This window comes from Canis aureus, chromosome 16 (genome assembly GCF_053574225.1).
Source record: "Canis aureus isolate CA01 chromosome 16, VMU_Caureus_v.1.0, whole genome shotgun sequence".
Classification (NCBI taxonomy): domain Eukaryota; kingdom Metazoa; phylum Chordata; class Mammalia; order Carnivora; family Canidae; genus Canis; species Canis aureus.
The window spans coordinates 7,050,383-7,064,170 of record NC_135626.1 but is presented as its reverse complement, the minus strand read 5'-3'; positions in this window follow the sequence as shown (position 1 = coordinate 7,064,170).

The following is a 13,788-nucleotide window of genomic DNA, read 5'->3' as shown; positions in this document are numbered from 1 at the left end:
CGGAGCAGGGACTTGGACCCCGAGGTGGGTTCCAGCTTAGTTTTATGGGCTGGTCTAGGGGAGCTCCAGAAGGGGTGGAGGAATTTCTCAAGTTCTGTTTACATTCTGATATGGGGCTTTCAAGGGCATTAAGCTCTGTTCTCATTCTAATATGAGGCTTCCTGCCACTGGCATTGAGCTGTTCTCATTCTAATATGGGGCTTAACTGAGGTAAAGTTCAGGTCTTATTCACTAGGGCCTGAGATGGCTGTACCTGTGCTAACGATGAACTTAAGGTGGAATGGCCTTAATTTTCTCGGCCTCCACAGTTTGGTGTGCTCCTTCTCTTGTTTGTTATTTTGCATACAATGATACCCATTTTGTTTCTAGGAAATCTTACAGCTATAGAACATTACATATGCTTTTATTTTTTAATTTTTTAATCTTTAGAGATTTTATTTATTCATGAGAGACACAGAAAGAGAGGCAGAGACACGGGCAGAGGGAGAAGCAGGCTCCATGCAGGGAGCCCGATGCAGGACTCCATCCCAGGACCCCAGGATCACAACCTGAGCCAAAGGCAGATGCTCAACCACTGAGCCACCCAGGTGCCCCTGCCCTGAGCTTTTTAAAGGCCCAGGTGCAGTTTGATGAGTTTTAACATCTGTATACTCTCACAAAACTATCACCACAATCAAGACTGGGACCATCACCCCCAGAAGATTCCTCTTGTCGTTTTGTCATCCTTCCTTCTCATCCAGCCCCCCATGTCCCTCCCCTGTCAGCCACTGATTTGTTTTCTATCACTGTAGATTAGTATGCTTTTCATAGAATATTGCATGTTTTAGAAATAACATGATGTATTATTTTTTTGTTAAATGCTTTACGCTAAATGCCAGGTTCCGGGTACATTAAGTCATTATCTCATTTAATTCTAAAGCAACACTGTGGGACACCTGGGTGGCTCAACGGTTGAGCATCTGCCTTTGGTTCAGGGCATGATCCCGGAGTTCCCAGGATCCAGTCCCATGTCGGGCTTCTTGCATGGAGCCTGCTTCTCCCTCCGCCTCTCTCTCTCTCTCTCTCTCTCTCTCTCTCTCTGTGTGTCTCTCATGAATAAATAAATAAAATCTTTAAAATAAATAAATAAAGCAACCCTGTGAAATAGCAGTGGAAATCTCCATTTTATAGGTGAAGTTGAGATCCAGAGAGGTTAGCTAATGTGCCTGGGATGCTTACTATAGGAGTAGAAAGTGGTGGAACCAGCATGGACACTCCGCTCATCCGGAGCTCCCTTCCCCTAAGCTCCCACCCACCGATCTGCCCCTCTCTCTCCTTCACCAAGCAGGAGACAAGCTACCTGGGTTCAAATTCTGCTTCTGCTATGACCATGTGTATGACCCTGGGCAGGTTACTGAGCCTCTCCAGGTGCAGGTTCCTCATTTGTAGAATGTTTGTAACAATAGTGTCTTCTTTACAGGGTTGCCCTCAGGGTCACTTGAGATGATGAGTGTGGGGGCACCGTACTTGGCTTGGGCAGGATGACTGAATACGGGGTCATGGTGTGGGATGTAAGTGCAGCCAGACAGCCGTGCAGTGCACGACAGGAACCAGGGAGGCAGTAAGGAGGCCTTGGTGTGGGAAACAAGACTTATGGGAAGGTATCTCCTTGATATCTTGAACTCCTGGACTGCTATTGTCTGTTCTGCTCATGTTGGAAATGTGCTCTTTTCATCTTCTAGGGGCCAAAATCTTCCTGGGCACTGTGCCTGCCTCCTCAGGATTCCCAGTGAGTAAGAAAGACTTGGTGCCACCCAGCAGGGCTCCCATCTGGTTGTGGGAGTCGGCACATCCCAGCAATTATAATTTAGCGTTGTCTGTACCATGGCAGGGGTAAATATTTCCCGTTTCCCATTTATAATCCCTTGAAACTTTTATTTTATTTTATTTGAGAGAGAGAGATCAGGAGAGAACACAAGCAGGGGAGGGGCAGAGAGAGAGGGAGAAGCATGCCCCACAAGGAGCAGGGACCCTCCCGCCCCAGTGCAGGGCTCAATCCCAGGACCCTGAGATCATGACCTGAGCCGAAGGCAGATGCTGAGCCACCCAGGCACCCCCACCCTTGAAACTTTTTTCCTCCAAGTTCTACCAATGTCACTTAAGACCAAACAATTGCCCCATGGACAGTTCTTTATGAACACAATATTATTGAAAAACACCCAAGGTGTTGCTACTGCTACTACTGAAGCTGATCTGAAGCTCTGTCTTCCTTGTGCTTACACATACCACTCCAGCTCCTCACTATAGTTCCCTGACCAAGTGCCACCTCCAGTCCCCCAGTCAACCACAGACAGATGACCTAGGGCTGGGCTGTAGAATGACTGGCCTGGCTTGGAAACCCAGCCACACCACTGGAGGCTGTGTGTCCTCCGCACTTATTTCCAGTCAAGTCTCAGATATTTACTCATGGGTTCTCTGCAGAATGTGTTTAACCCAAAGCTGGCTTCTTCTCCCTCTGGGTCCCCCTTTTGACCTCCCATGGATGTGGGCTCAAGGTCTGCCAACCTTTTGTTAGGCAAAACATGACAGGCAAAGGAAATCTGCTGCCTAGATGGATCACGCACCTCTGAGGTCCAAACCCAACGTTAGAGAAGATGGTTCATGGATGGCATCCATAGGGGCTATCGGTGTCGAGCTAAAGAAGACTCCAGTGCTGGTTTAAGCAGCAAAAGGAACTGGATCATCAGGCTGATGGAGACTCACAGGACCTCCCCTAACATGCAGAGGTGCTCAGGGCCAAGGGAGGGACTTGAGTCATGTCCAGAGTGCCTGCCTCTCCCCCTCCTTCTTTTTCATCACCTTCCTTCTGTGCATCTGCTTCATTCTCTGCATAGCACCTGGCTTTGTGTGTGCTGTTCCAGACACCCAGAGACCACACACTCACTGACTTCTTCTCTCCTCTCCACTCACAACCCCAATTCCAAATTCTCAGGGAAGAGGTTTGATTGGCCCAGCCTGGGTCAGATGCCCCCCAATCCAGCCAGCTGTGGTCTGGGGTGGGGACAGCATCCCCTGGTATGGCCCATGCAAGTGAGGAAAGGACTGCTCCCGAAAAGGGATCCTCCTCTAGTGTGGATCTCCTGGTGCCCTCCAGCACGATCCCTATGCCTGCCAATCATTCTCACTCTGTCCAACAGCCCTGCTCAGCACCATTCCAAACCTAAGTCCTTTCATTCATTCACTCATCCAGAGGATTCTTTCTTACTCAGCCTTTGGTTCTACTCAGACCCTCAACAGATTGGATGAGGTCCACCCACATGGAGGGGGGCAATCTGCTTTACTCTTTACTCAGTTTACTGATTCAAATGTTAATTTCACCCAGAAACTCCCTCACAAACACACCCAGAAATAATGTTTAACGAAACATAGGGGCACCTCATGACCTAACTGAGCTACACATAAAATTAACCATCAGACCCTTCAAAATAGACCAAGGGTGACCCTTCTCTTTGCACCCTTCGGGCTTATGATAGTGCTTTGCACATGGTGGGGAAGGGGGTGTCTTGTCAAGAATGGCAAAGGGGCTCAGATTTCACCCTGCTTGCAAGATCCCATGCTGGCCTTCCAGCTTCATAGGGGCTGTCAAAGACATGAGCTTTCTAGGCCAGAGATGGGGACTTAATTACTCATGGCACAGATGCCAATAAATATATGTGAAATGAATGAACGGTTGGATGCTCTGCAGTTCTCAGCTACATAACCAGGAAATAGCAATCACCCCGATCTTTTTGGGGAGCAAGAGCTCCCCTCTGAAGTCAGTTAAAGAGATAAGAGAGAGGACAAGACCAGTTTGGCAATACCTGGCAAAACTGAAGATGTATGTGCCCTGTGACCCAAAAATTCCACTCTTCAAGCTTTCATCATGTTATGGCACATGAAGAAAATGAAAGAGGGACGCCTGGGTGGCTCAGCGGTTGAGTGTCTGCCTTCAGCTGAGGGCGTGATCCTGGGATCCAGGATTGAGTCCCGCATCGGGCTCCCTGGATGGAGCCTGCTTCTCCCTCTGCCCGTGTCTCTGCTTCTCTCTCTATCTCTCTCTCATGAATGAATAAATAAAATCTTAAAATGAAAAAAGAAAATGAAAGAACGAGTACATCCCACTGGGATCAGTGGAGGGGCTGCTGGATGAGGGGATTGGGGTCAGAGCTCTGGCTGCCAATTGCCCACCTGCAGCCCATTCATAGCATGGAGTCCCAAGTCCTAATGGGACTCACACATGTGCACAGGAAGCACACTTGAGGATATTTGTTGAGGCTCTGTTTATAATATTAAAAATTGGAAGCAAAACTAATTTTCCATCACTAGGGGAATGGATAAGCAAACCATTGTCTAGTCCTACAATGGAATATTACGTGGCAAGTAAAAATGGATGAGCTTAAACTATGTGTACAAATGTCTGTAAATCTCAGGAACTAGAGTTGAGTGAAAAAGTAGCAAAAGGATACAGCACAGCACGCCATTTATTTACATATTAAAAATGCACATGTGCTCCAACTTCAAGTTATACTACAAAGGTGTAATAAAACAGTTTGGTACTGGCACAAAAATAGACACATAGATTGATAGAATATAAAACCACAATTATATGGTGAATTAATCTTCAACAAAGGAGGAAAGAAAATGCAATGGTAAAAAGATAGTCTCTTCAACAAATGGTGCTGGGTGAACTGGACAGCTACATGCAAAAGAATGAAACTGGACCATTTTCTTATACCACATACAAAAATAAACTCAAAACGGATTAAGGACCTAAATGTGAGCCCTGAAACCATAAAAATCCTAGAAGAGAGCACAGGCAGCAATTTCTCTGACATTGGCCATAGCAATGTTTTTCTAGATATGTCTCCTGAGGAGCAAAAATAAACTATTGGGACTACATCAAAATAAAAAAACGTCTGCATAGTAAAGGAAACAATCAATAAAACTAAAAGACAGCCTATAAAATGAGAGAAGATATTTGCAAATGACATATCTGATCAACGTTAGTGTCCAAAGAACTGATACAACTTGACACCCAAAAACCAAATAACCCAATTTAAAAATGGGCAGAAGACAGGACCAGACATTTCTCCAAAGAAGATATCCAGAAGGCCATCAGATACATGAAAAGATGCTATTTCAGCAGCACTCATTACCAGGGAAATGTAAATTTAAAAAAGTGAGGTATCAACTCACACCTGTCAGAATGGCCAAAATCAACAAGGCAAAAGATGACAAGTGTTGGAGATGTGGAGAAAAAGGAACCCTCATGCACTATTAGTGGGAATGCAAACTGGTGCAGCCACTATGGGAAACAGTATGGAGGCTCCTCAAAGAGCTAAAGATAGAACTATCCCAAAAAAAAAAAAAATAAAAATAAAAAAAAAAAAAAAAAAAAAAAAAGATAGAACTATCCCTACAATCTAATAATCATACTACTGGGTATTTACCCCCAAAATATAAAAACACTAATTCAAAGGGATACAGACAGCCCTATATATGTTGCAGCATTATTTATAATAGCCGAACCACAGAAGCAGCCCAAGTGTCCATCTATTGCTGAATGGATAAGGAAGATGTGATACACACACACTGTGGAATATTATTCAGCCATAAAAAAGAATGAAATCTTGCCATTTACAACAATCTGGATGGATCTAGAGAATATTATGCTAAGCGAAATAAGTCAGAGAAAGGCAAATACTATATGATTTCACTCATGTGGAATTTAAGAAACAGAACAAACAAGCCAAGAAAAAAAGGAAACGGGGACAAACCAAGAAACAGACTCTTGACTACAGAGAACACACTGACGGTGACCAGAGGAGAGGTTGGGGTGGGGTGGGGTGGGGAAATAGGTGATGGGGTCAAAGAGAACACGCATCATGATGAGCACAGAGTAATGAATTGTTGAGTCACTATATTATACACCTGAAACTAATATAATGCTGTATGTTAACTCTACTGGAATTAAAATAAAATTGTAATAAAAAATGCACATGTGCTCCACATTGTTTATAGATCCAAGTACATCTAAAATAAAAACAAAAGATGACAAGGAATTGATACACTCCAATCTCAGCATAGAGATGACTTTTGGGGAGGAAGACCAAAGGGATGGGGCTTGGAGCTTTCCTTTTATGAAAGATACAGAGAAGGGGCACCTGAGTGACTCAGTGGTTGAGCGTCTACCTTTAGTTTAGGTCGTAATCCCAGGATCCTGGGTCTGGGGTCACTGCTTCTCCCTCTGCCTGTGTCTCTGCCTCTCTCTCTGTGTTTCTCATGAATAAATAAATTAAATCTTAAAAAAAAAAAGATACAGAGAGCTGAGGGAACTATGATGGTATAAAGTAGCATCTGTTACATCTGGGCTGGTCTGTTCTTTCCTTCGATGAAATAGTTCATGATTAAATACGAGAGTTAGAGTGGCCTCCAGAAAGGCAGCCTGAACACAGCTGGAGAATCTGGCAAGCTGAAGAATGCTGCTCTTTCTGCCCAGGAGGGAAGGGCTAGAAGGAGTGAATTTCCTCAAACCCTGCCTCACCTGAAGGGAGGCTGAGGGAGGCTGGTGTAGTTCCCAAGTCTGGCCACCAGATGGCGCCAGCAACCCAGAAGGGGGAAGAAGCAGCTCTCCCGAGCCCGCCGCGGAGGGAGGCGGGGGACGTATCTGAGAGCAGGAGAGGCAGGTAGAGGTAGAAACCCGCACCCAGGTAACAAAAGGCCTGCTGGCTGACGCAGCAATACCACTCAGACTTCTGACTCCTTGAAATTACCCAAGATGCAGTTCTTCGGCCTTACAGGTGTCAGGTCAGCAAGGGGTCCAGCTCCCACCCCCATGCCTGCTGGTATCATCTCCCTCCCATCCACTGAATGATCCAGAGGTGTATAGGTACCCTCTGGAAGGTGGAATGATCCGCTTTTAGTCGCAAGTGTCTGGACTTTGGCATAAAGGCCCTAAGTCCACATCCTGGCTCTGCTTCTGACCAGCTGTGTGACCTTGGCTGATTAGTCTTAACCTCTCTGGGCCTCAGTTTTCCCATCTGCCAACTGGGGGCAATAATAGTAGCTACCCCGGACTGTTATATGGGTTAAATGTGATCACACACTCGGAGCCCCGGGCACATAGTAGGCCTTTACTGAACGGAAGAAACATTAGGTACTAATGCTCACACCATTCTAAAGCAAGTCGTCCCTGGGAGCAAGGACGGGGTGTCAAGCCAGCAACACAGTGGACAAAGTTTAATGCTTTCTGGAGGGGTAAAGATATCCCCAAGCACCCAGCCGGGGAAGGAAAGTCGTTGGATGTGTGATGACCATGTACAAGGAACAGCTGGAAACCCTGCACTTCTTCGGGCGGGAGGTGGGGGTGGTGACACCATTCTCTCCTTTCACTCCTTACACAAGTGTTTAGAAGCCAGCTTCCTGTGTAGGCCCTGGGACACAGTGGTGAGTAAGCCAGACTCTGCCCCTCCCCCCTCCCCCCCCCCCCCCCCCCCCCCGCCCACCTCCCCGCCCCCGTGATGCATGGCCCAGCTGGGGCAGAGCAAATGTGTGAGGCTTTGGGGGCAAAGGATGTGAGGTTGAGGATAAGATCATGAGTCCGAATCATGAGGCCCTATATGACAGGCAGGCCTTTCAAAAAGAAATCTCTCTGAAACAAAGCAAGACAAAACAAAACAAAACAACAAAACACAATTAGTCAATATGACCCAGCCCAGTGACATTTTAAAATAACATCAGTGAGGCGTATTTGCATACCAAGTTCACCCTTTCCTGTGTGCAATTTAGTGATTTTCAGCAAATTTACCAAGTTGTGCAACCATCCCAGTGTTAAGTCATTTTATCTCTTCAGTATGCTCCCTCTTGCACATTTTCTGTTGTTTCCTGTCCTCACCCCCAGGCAACCGCGAATCTACTTTCTATCTTCATAGCTTTGCCTTTTCTGGACATTTCACGTAAATAGGTCAATAACATATGGTCCTTGGTGTTCAGCGTCTTTCCCTGAGCACACTATTTCCAGGGGTCATCCACGTCGTAGCATGTATCTGTCGATTACTACTCTTTATTGCTGAATAGTACCCCATTATAAGGACATTTAGGTTGTGTCCCATTTCTGTCTGGTACATCAAATTTTAACCCTGGGGGTGTGGGGGGTGCCTAGGTGGGTTAATCAGTTAAGTGTCTTCCTTTGGCTCAGGTCATGATCTCAGGGTCCTAGGATAGAGCTCCTGGCTCAGCTCAACTTCCTTTGCCACTCCCCCCACTTGTGCTCACGCTCTCTCTCTCTCTCTCTCTCTCAAATAAATAAATAAATAAATATTTTGCAAAAAAAAATGTTTAACCTAAGGCCAGTGAGTGGACTTCACACAATCTGTCAGTTTCTTGACACACAAAATGAGTGTGTGTGATTTTTCTGGGAGAAGTTCTATAATTTTCAGACTCTCAGAGGGTACCGTGACCATCCTCCCATATAGAGAAGCACGACTCTGGACTAAGTGAAGTTGCTTCAGTGAGGTCAGTCTAAATTAGGTGGTGTTCTTTATCATTCTGGTCAAAGAATGTGGGCCTCTGTGTGGGGACCTTGCTCAGAGTGTTTCCTGGTGGAGGCTGGAGGACAGTGGCCAGCAATGACCAAAGTGACATGATCCTGAACCAATGCCCAGGCTGCACCAGCCCAGTAAGGATGCAGGTGGGTGCTTCTGGAAGTGTGCTTGTACCAGTTCTCCCTGGGAACAGCATTAAAAAAGAGTGTCAGGGTTGGGGATCCCTGGGTGGCTCAGCAGTTTGGCGCCTGCCTTTGGCCAGGGTGTGATCCTGGAGTCCCGGGATCAAGTCCTGCGTTGGGCTTCCTGCATGGAGCCAGCTTCTCTATCTGTGTCTTTGCCTCTCTCTCTCTGTGTCTCTCATGAATAAATAAATAAAATCTTAAAAAAACAAACAAACAAAAAAGAGTGCCAGGGTTCCCAGGCTAGCCCACCACGTATGTTCACACCCAACTGTATGCCCCAGGGTGATACAGGGGAAAGAGAGGAGAGTAAAGCTCCCAACACCATCCCAAATGCAACAAGAAAGCAAGAGCCTCCTTCTTAGAAAATTGGTAGCATTTTATTTTTGGGGAAAAATCTGAACCTACAGAAAAATAGAAAGAATACTACAGTGAATGCTCACGTGTCCTTCACGTGGATCCACCCAATATGAATGCTCTGCCATTGGGCCACATCTCTATTCCTTTTGCTGACCAGTTCGAAAGCGCTTTGCAGACATCATTAAACTTTAACCCTGAATCCTTCATTGCATATTTCCTACTTTTTTTTTTTTAAGATTTTATTTATTTATTCACGAGAGACACAGAGAGAGAGGCAAAGACACAGGCAGAGGGAGAAACAGACTCCATGGAGAGAGCCTGATAGGGACTCAATCCCAGGACCCCAGGATCACGACCTGAGCCAAAGGCAGATGCTCAACCACTGAGCCACCCAGGTATCCCACGTATTTCCTGTGGTTAAGGACAACTGTAAAACCATAAACCACTACCCTACACAATTTAATTTCAATATAATATTATCAATAATGCAGCCCACATTCAGATTCCCCCAATTACCCCAGTACTGTCCTTTAGAGGTTTGTTTGTTTTAATCCCAAGATCTAGGGGATCCCTGGATGGCTCAGCGGTTTAGCGCCTGCCTTTGGCCCAGGGCGCAGTCCTGAAGTCCTGGGATCGAGTCCCACGTCGGGCTCCTGGCATGGAACCTACTTCTCTCGCCTCCTGTGTCTCTGCCTCTCTATGTTTATCATAAATAAATAAATAAATCTTAAAAAAAAAAAAAAAACAATCCCAAGATCTAATCAAGGACTAAATCCTGCATTTGGTTGTCATGGGAAGCCAGATTTGGAATTGAACCAAAATTAATGAAAATTGCTAGCTTGTGTGAGAAGTTGAAGGAGCCAGGCACCTGAGGGAAGAACTGTGCACAGAGCATCTCGGGGAACTCTTGGAACAGCCAGGTGGGGGCTGCTGCCCACATTTAGAGGACAGGTAGGGGGTTGTGTCCTAATCATAGAGCTGAGCTGCTATCACCCCAGTGTAGTAGAGCCTTGCTCCGAGTCCTCAGGCTTGAGAGTGGGGGAGCCCGGATTTGAACCAACTCTAGCCAACTCTGAGCACTGCGACGCTGAAGCACTGGCTTCACAGCTTGCTTTGCTGACCCTGCATCTCTGTCCCATCCGGGGTGCTGTCCTGTGCCCACTGTGCTCCACATGGCACCAACTTCCCTCCAGCCCAGCTCAGGGTTTGCAAACACCAACACCTCTGTGACAGGTGGGGGTGGGATCAGGCCGGGATGGGGGGGGGGGTCCGAGGCCGGGAGATCGCAAGGGTAAATACAGCAGGTGGGACGCCAGGACTGAGAGCAAACCAAATGCATGATCCAGAGGCACCGCTGGGGCGAAGCCAAGACGCAGGGCCCCAGGATGCATGGTTCTGGGCACAGGGCTTGGGCCCTGGCTCCTTGCAAGGTTTCCTAGGGGTGGTAGGCGGGCATCTCTCCTCCATCTCAGACCTCACATAGGTTTTTGGAAAGACCCTGAACAACAGAGAGAAGGGTCTAACCGTGGAGATGCCTTAGGCTGCCACACATCATTTCCTTTGACTTGAGAGCTTTAAAAAATAAAAAGTACAGGGACGTCTGGGTGGCTCAGTGGTTGAGCATCTGCCTTCAGCTCAGGCCATGATCCTGGAGTTCTGCATCGGGCTCCCCACAGGGAGCCGGCTTCTCCCTCTGCCTGTGTCTCTGCCTTTCTGTGTGTGCCTCTCCTGAATAAATAAATAAATAAAATCTTAAAAAAATAATAAAGTACCATAATGTGTGTGTGTGTTTTAAAATATTTTATTTATTTATTTATTTTAAAGCAGTTTATTTTATTTATTTATTTATTCATGAGAGAGAGAGAGAGAGAGAGAATGAGAGAGAGAGAGGCAGAGGGAGAAGCAGGCTCCACGCAGGGAGCACGACATGGGACTCGTTCCGGGTCTCCAGGACCATGCCCTGGACTGAAGGTGACGCTAAACCGCTGAGCCACCTGGGCTGCCCTAAAATATTTTTTATTTTTATTTTTTCCTAAAATATTTTTTAAATCACAGAAACAGGACATGTGAGTGAAGAAAATGAGAAAATACAAATAAACAAGCAAAAACAAACAAAAATGTCACATAGCCACCACCCAGACATGGCTGTTCAAATACCAGAGACTTCCAGATCTTTGACCAGGCAGGTGTCTACCCAGTCTAGGGCTTTGTTTTCCTTCCTGAGACCTCACACGACCAGATCACTGGATGAGGGGGTGCTGTGGATAGGAGGATGTCGGGGTCAATGTAATGATCTTGTTGTGGTTTCATCTGGGGGACTGAACAAAATATATTGTTTTATGACCTGCTGTAATCTGTCTGCAATCTGTCAGAGAGATGGGGCCAGGTGTTCCAGGGAAGCCCCAACCTCCGGATTTGTCCCTTGCTGCCTCTTGGTGTGATCTAACTTATTCCTCCATCCCTCGTATTTTCTCTAAACTGGAAGTTAAAGTAAGTCTGGATGGTGTGAAAGATGAGCCTGTGATTAAAATCTCCTACAATTCTGGGGTGCCTGGGTGGCTCAGTCAGTTGAGTTGGTTTTAATCTCGGGGTCATGATATCCAGCACCATGTCAGGCTCTGCACTCAGCTGAGTCTGCTTGAGGATTCTTTCTCTCCCTCTCCCTCTGCCCCTCACCACTTCTCTCTCTCTCTCTCTCAAATAGGTATATAAATCTTGCTTAAAAATTTAATAAAATCTCCCACAATACAGAAGTGTGTAATTAAGGAGACATGTCAGACCCCCACCTTTCTGGTCCTTCCCCCCAGAGACACCCAGTTACTGGCTGACTGTTCCTACTTCCAGAAATTTTTCTCTGCTTTTACAAGTGGAGAGGGCAGCCCGGGTGGCTCAGCGGTTTAGCGCCGCCTTCAGTCCGGGGCATGGTCCTAGGGACCCAGGATCGAGTCCCACGTCAGGCTCCCTGCATGGAGCCTGCTTCTCCCTCTGCCTGTGTCTCTGCCTGTGTCTCTGCCTCTCTCTCTCTCTCATAAATAAATAAATAAAATCTTTTAAAAAAACAAACAAGTGGAGGGCTGTTTAGGGACGGCTGGGTAGCTCAGTGGTTGAGCATCTGGCTTTGGCTCAGGTCAGGATCCCGGAGTACCGGGATCGAGTCCCACATCGGGCACCTCTTGAGGAGCCTGCTTCTTCCTCTGCCTGTGTCTCTGCCTCTCTCTGTGTGTCTCTCATGAATAAATAAATAAATAAAATCTTTTTTTTTTTTAAGTGAAAGACTGTTTCTATGTGTGGATATTTGCTTTGGTTTGTACCAAAAAGGATTTGACACAACAGCTATTGTTCTGGAACTTAAAAAAAAAATGTGACCATCAAAAAAAAAAATGTGACCATCTCTCCATATTTTGGCCATCTCTCCATGTCTTGACAGTGAACCTCTGTCAATATAACCTAACATCACACTAATTTTGCTGACTAAAGGCCATGCTTCTTTTGTGAATAAGCTGCCAGCTAGCTAGTGGCAAGTGTGGAGGACCTCAATGCAAATTCTACTGTGGACAAAAGAGCATCTAACTTATTCAACACACTTTCCACTCCTCCCCCCACCCCATCCCTGCCAGCTCTTCCCCTAATGCAGTCAGATGATCTTTTAAAAATCCAAGTCCCTTGGCTGCTGAAAATCCTCTTGTGGCTCCCATTGCTCTGGGGATGAAGCTCATACCTCTTGCCTGGCCCTGCTTCCCTGCCCTATACTCTTCACTGCAGGACCTTTGCACATTCTGTGCTTTCTTACCCCTCCCCCGCACCCCACCCAAGCCTTCTCTAATATAACTGTCTCTGGCTATAGAAGAAAAGCCACTACAAACAGCTGATGACTGGTTTCAGGCCAAGGCTGTGGGCAAGCATATTTCCAATGTGTGCACCCATTCAGAGTTGAATGGATCCCTCTGAACAAGAGGGCCCTTCTTCCTGTCCTGTTTCCCATCCCAGATCGGGAGTTCCAGGGAAGAGGATGGGCAGCAATCTCCCTGTCTCCTTTGCCACCACGTGTCTAGGACCCAGAACAGGGCCTGGCACTCATAGAAGGAATGGATGAACAAATAAATGAACGCTGATAGGAATGCAAATTGAGACAACCTCGTTGGCAATGGGAAGCCAAAGTCTTAAGGGCACACTTTGATCCAGAAATACGACTTGTAGGAATTCATCTGAATGCACACAGATGCTCATCTTGGCATTGTTTATCCTGGGGAATGCACTGGGAACAATTTAGATGTCCAGCGATTGGTTAAACACAAAATGGAATGCTTAATCTTTTCTTCAAGTCAGCATTTCTTCCAGGCCTTCTCCCTGCAGTAAGTGGCATCCCTTCCTACTTAGCTATTCGAGTCAGATCTGGGCCACTGGGATTTTATTTCTTTTCTTTTTTCTTTTCTTTTCTTTCTTTCTTTTTTTTCATGAAATCCACCCAGATGGAGACAGAAATCTCTCAGCACCCAAGAAGTTCCTTCGGGTCCTATCCCAGTCAATCCCCCTCCTCTGCCCAGAGGTAACCACTATTTCAATTGCTACTGGCATTCTGTTTTCACCTCCCTCCCATTTCTTTTTTTTTTTTTTTTTAAGGATTCACCAGGTGCTTTTTTTTTTTTTTAAGATTTTACTTATTTATTCATGACAGACAGAGAGAG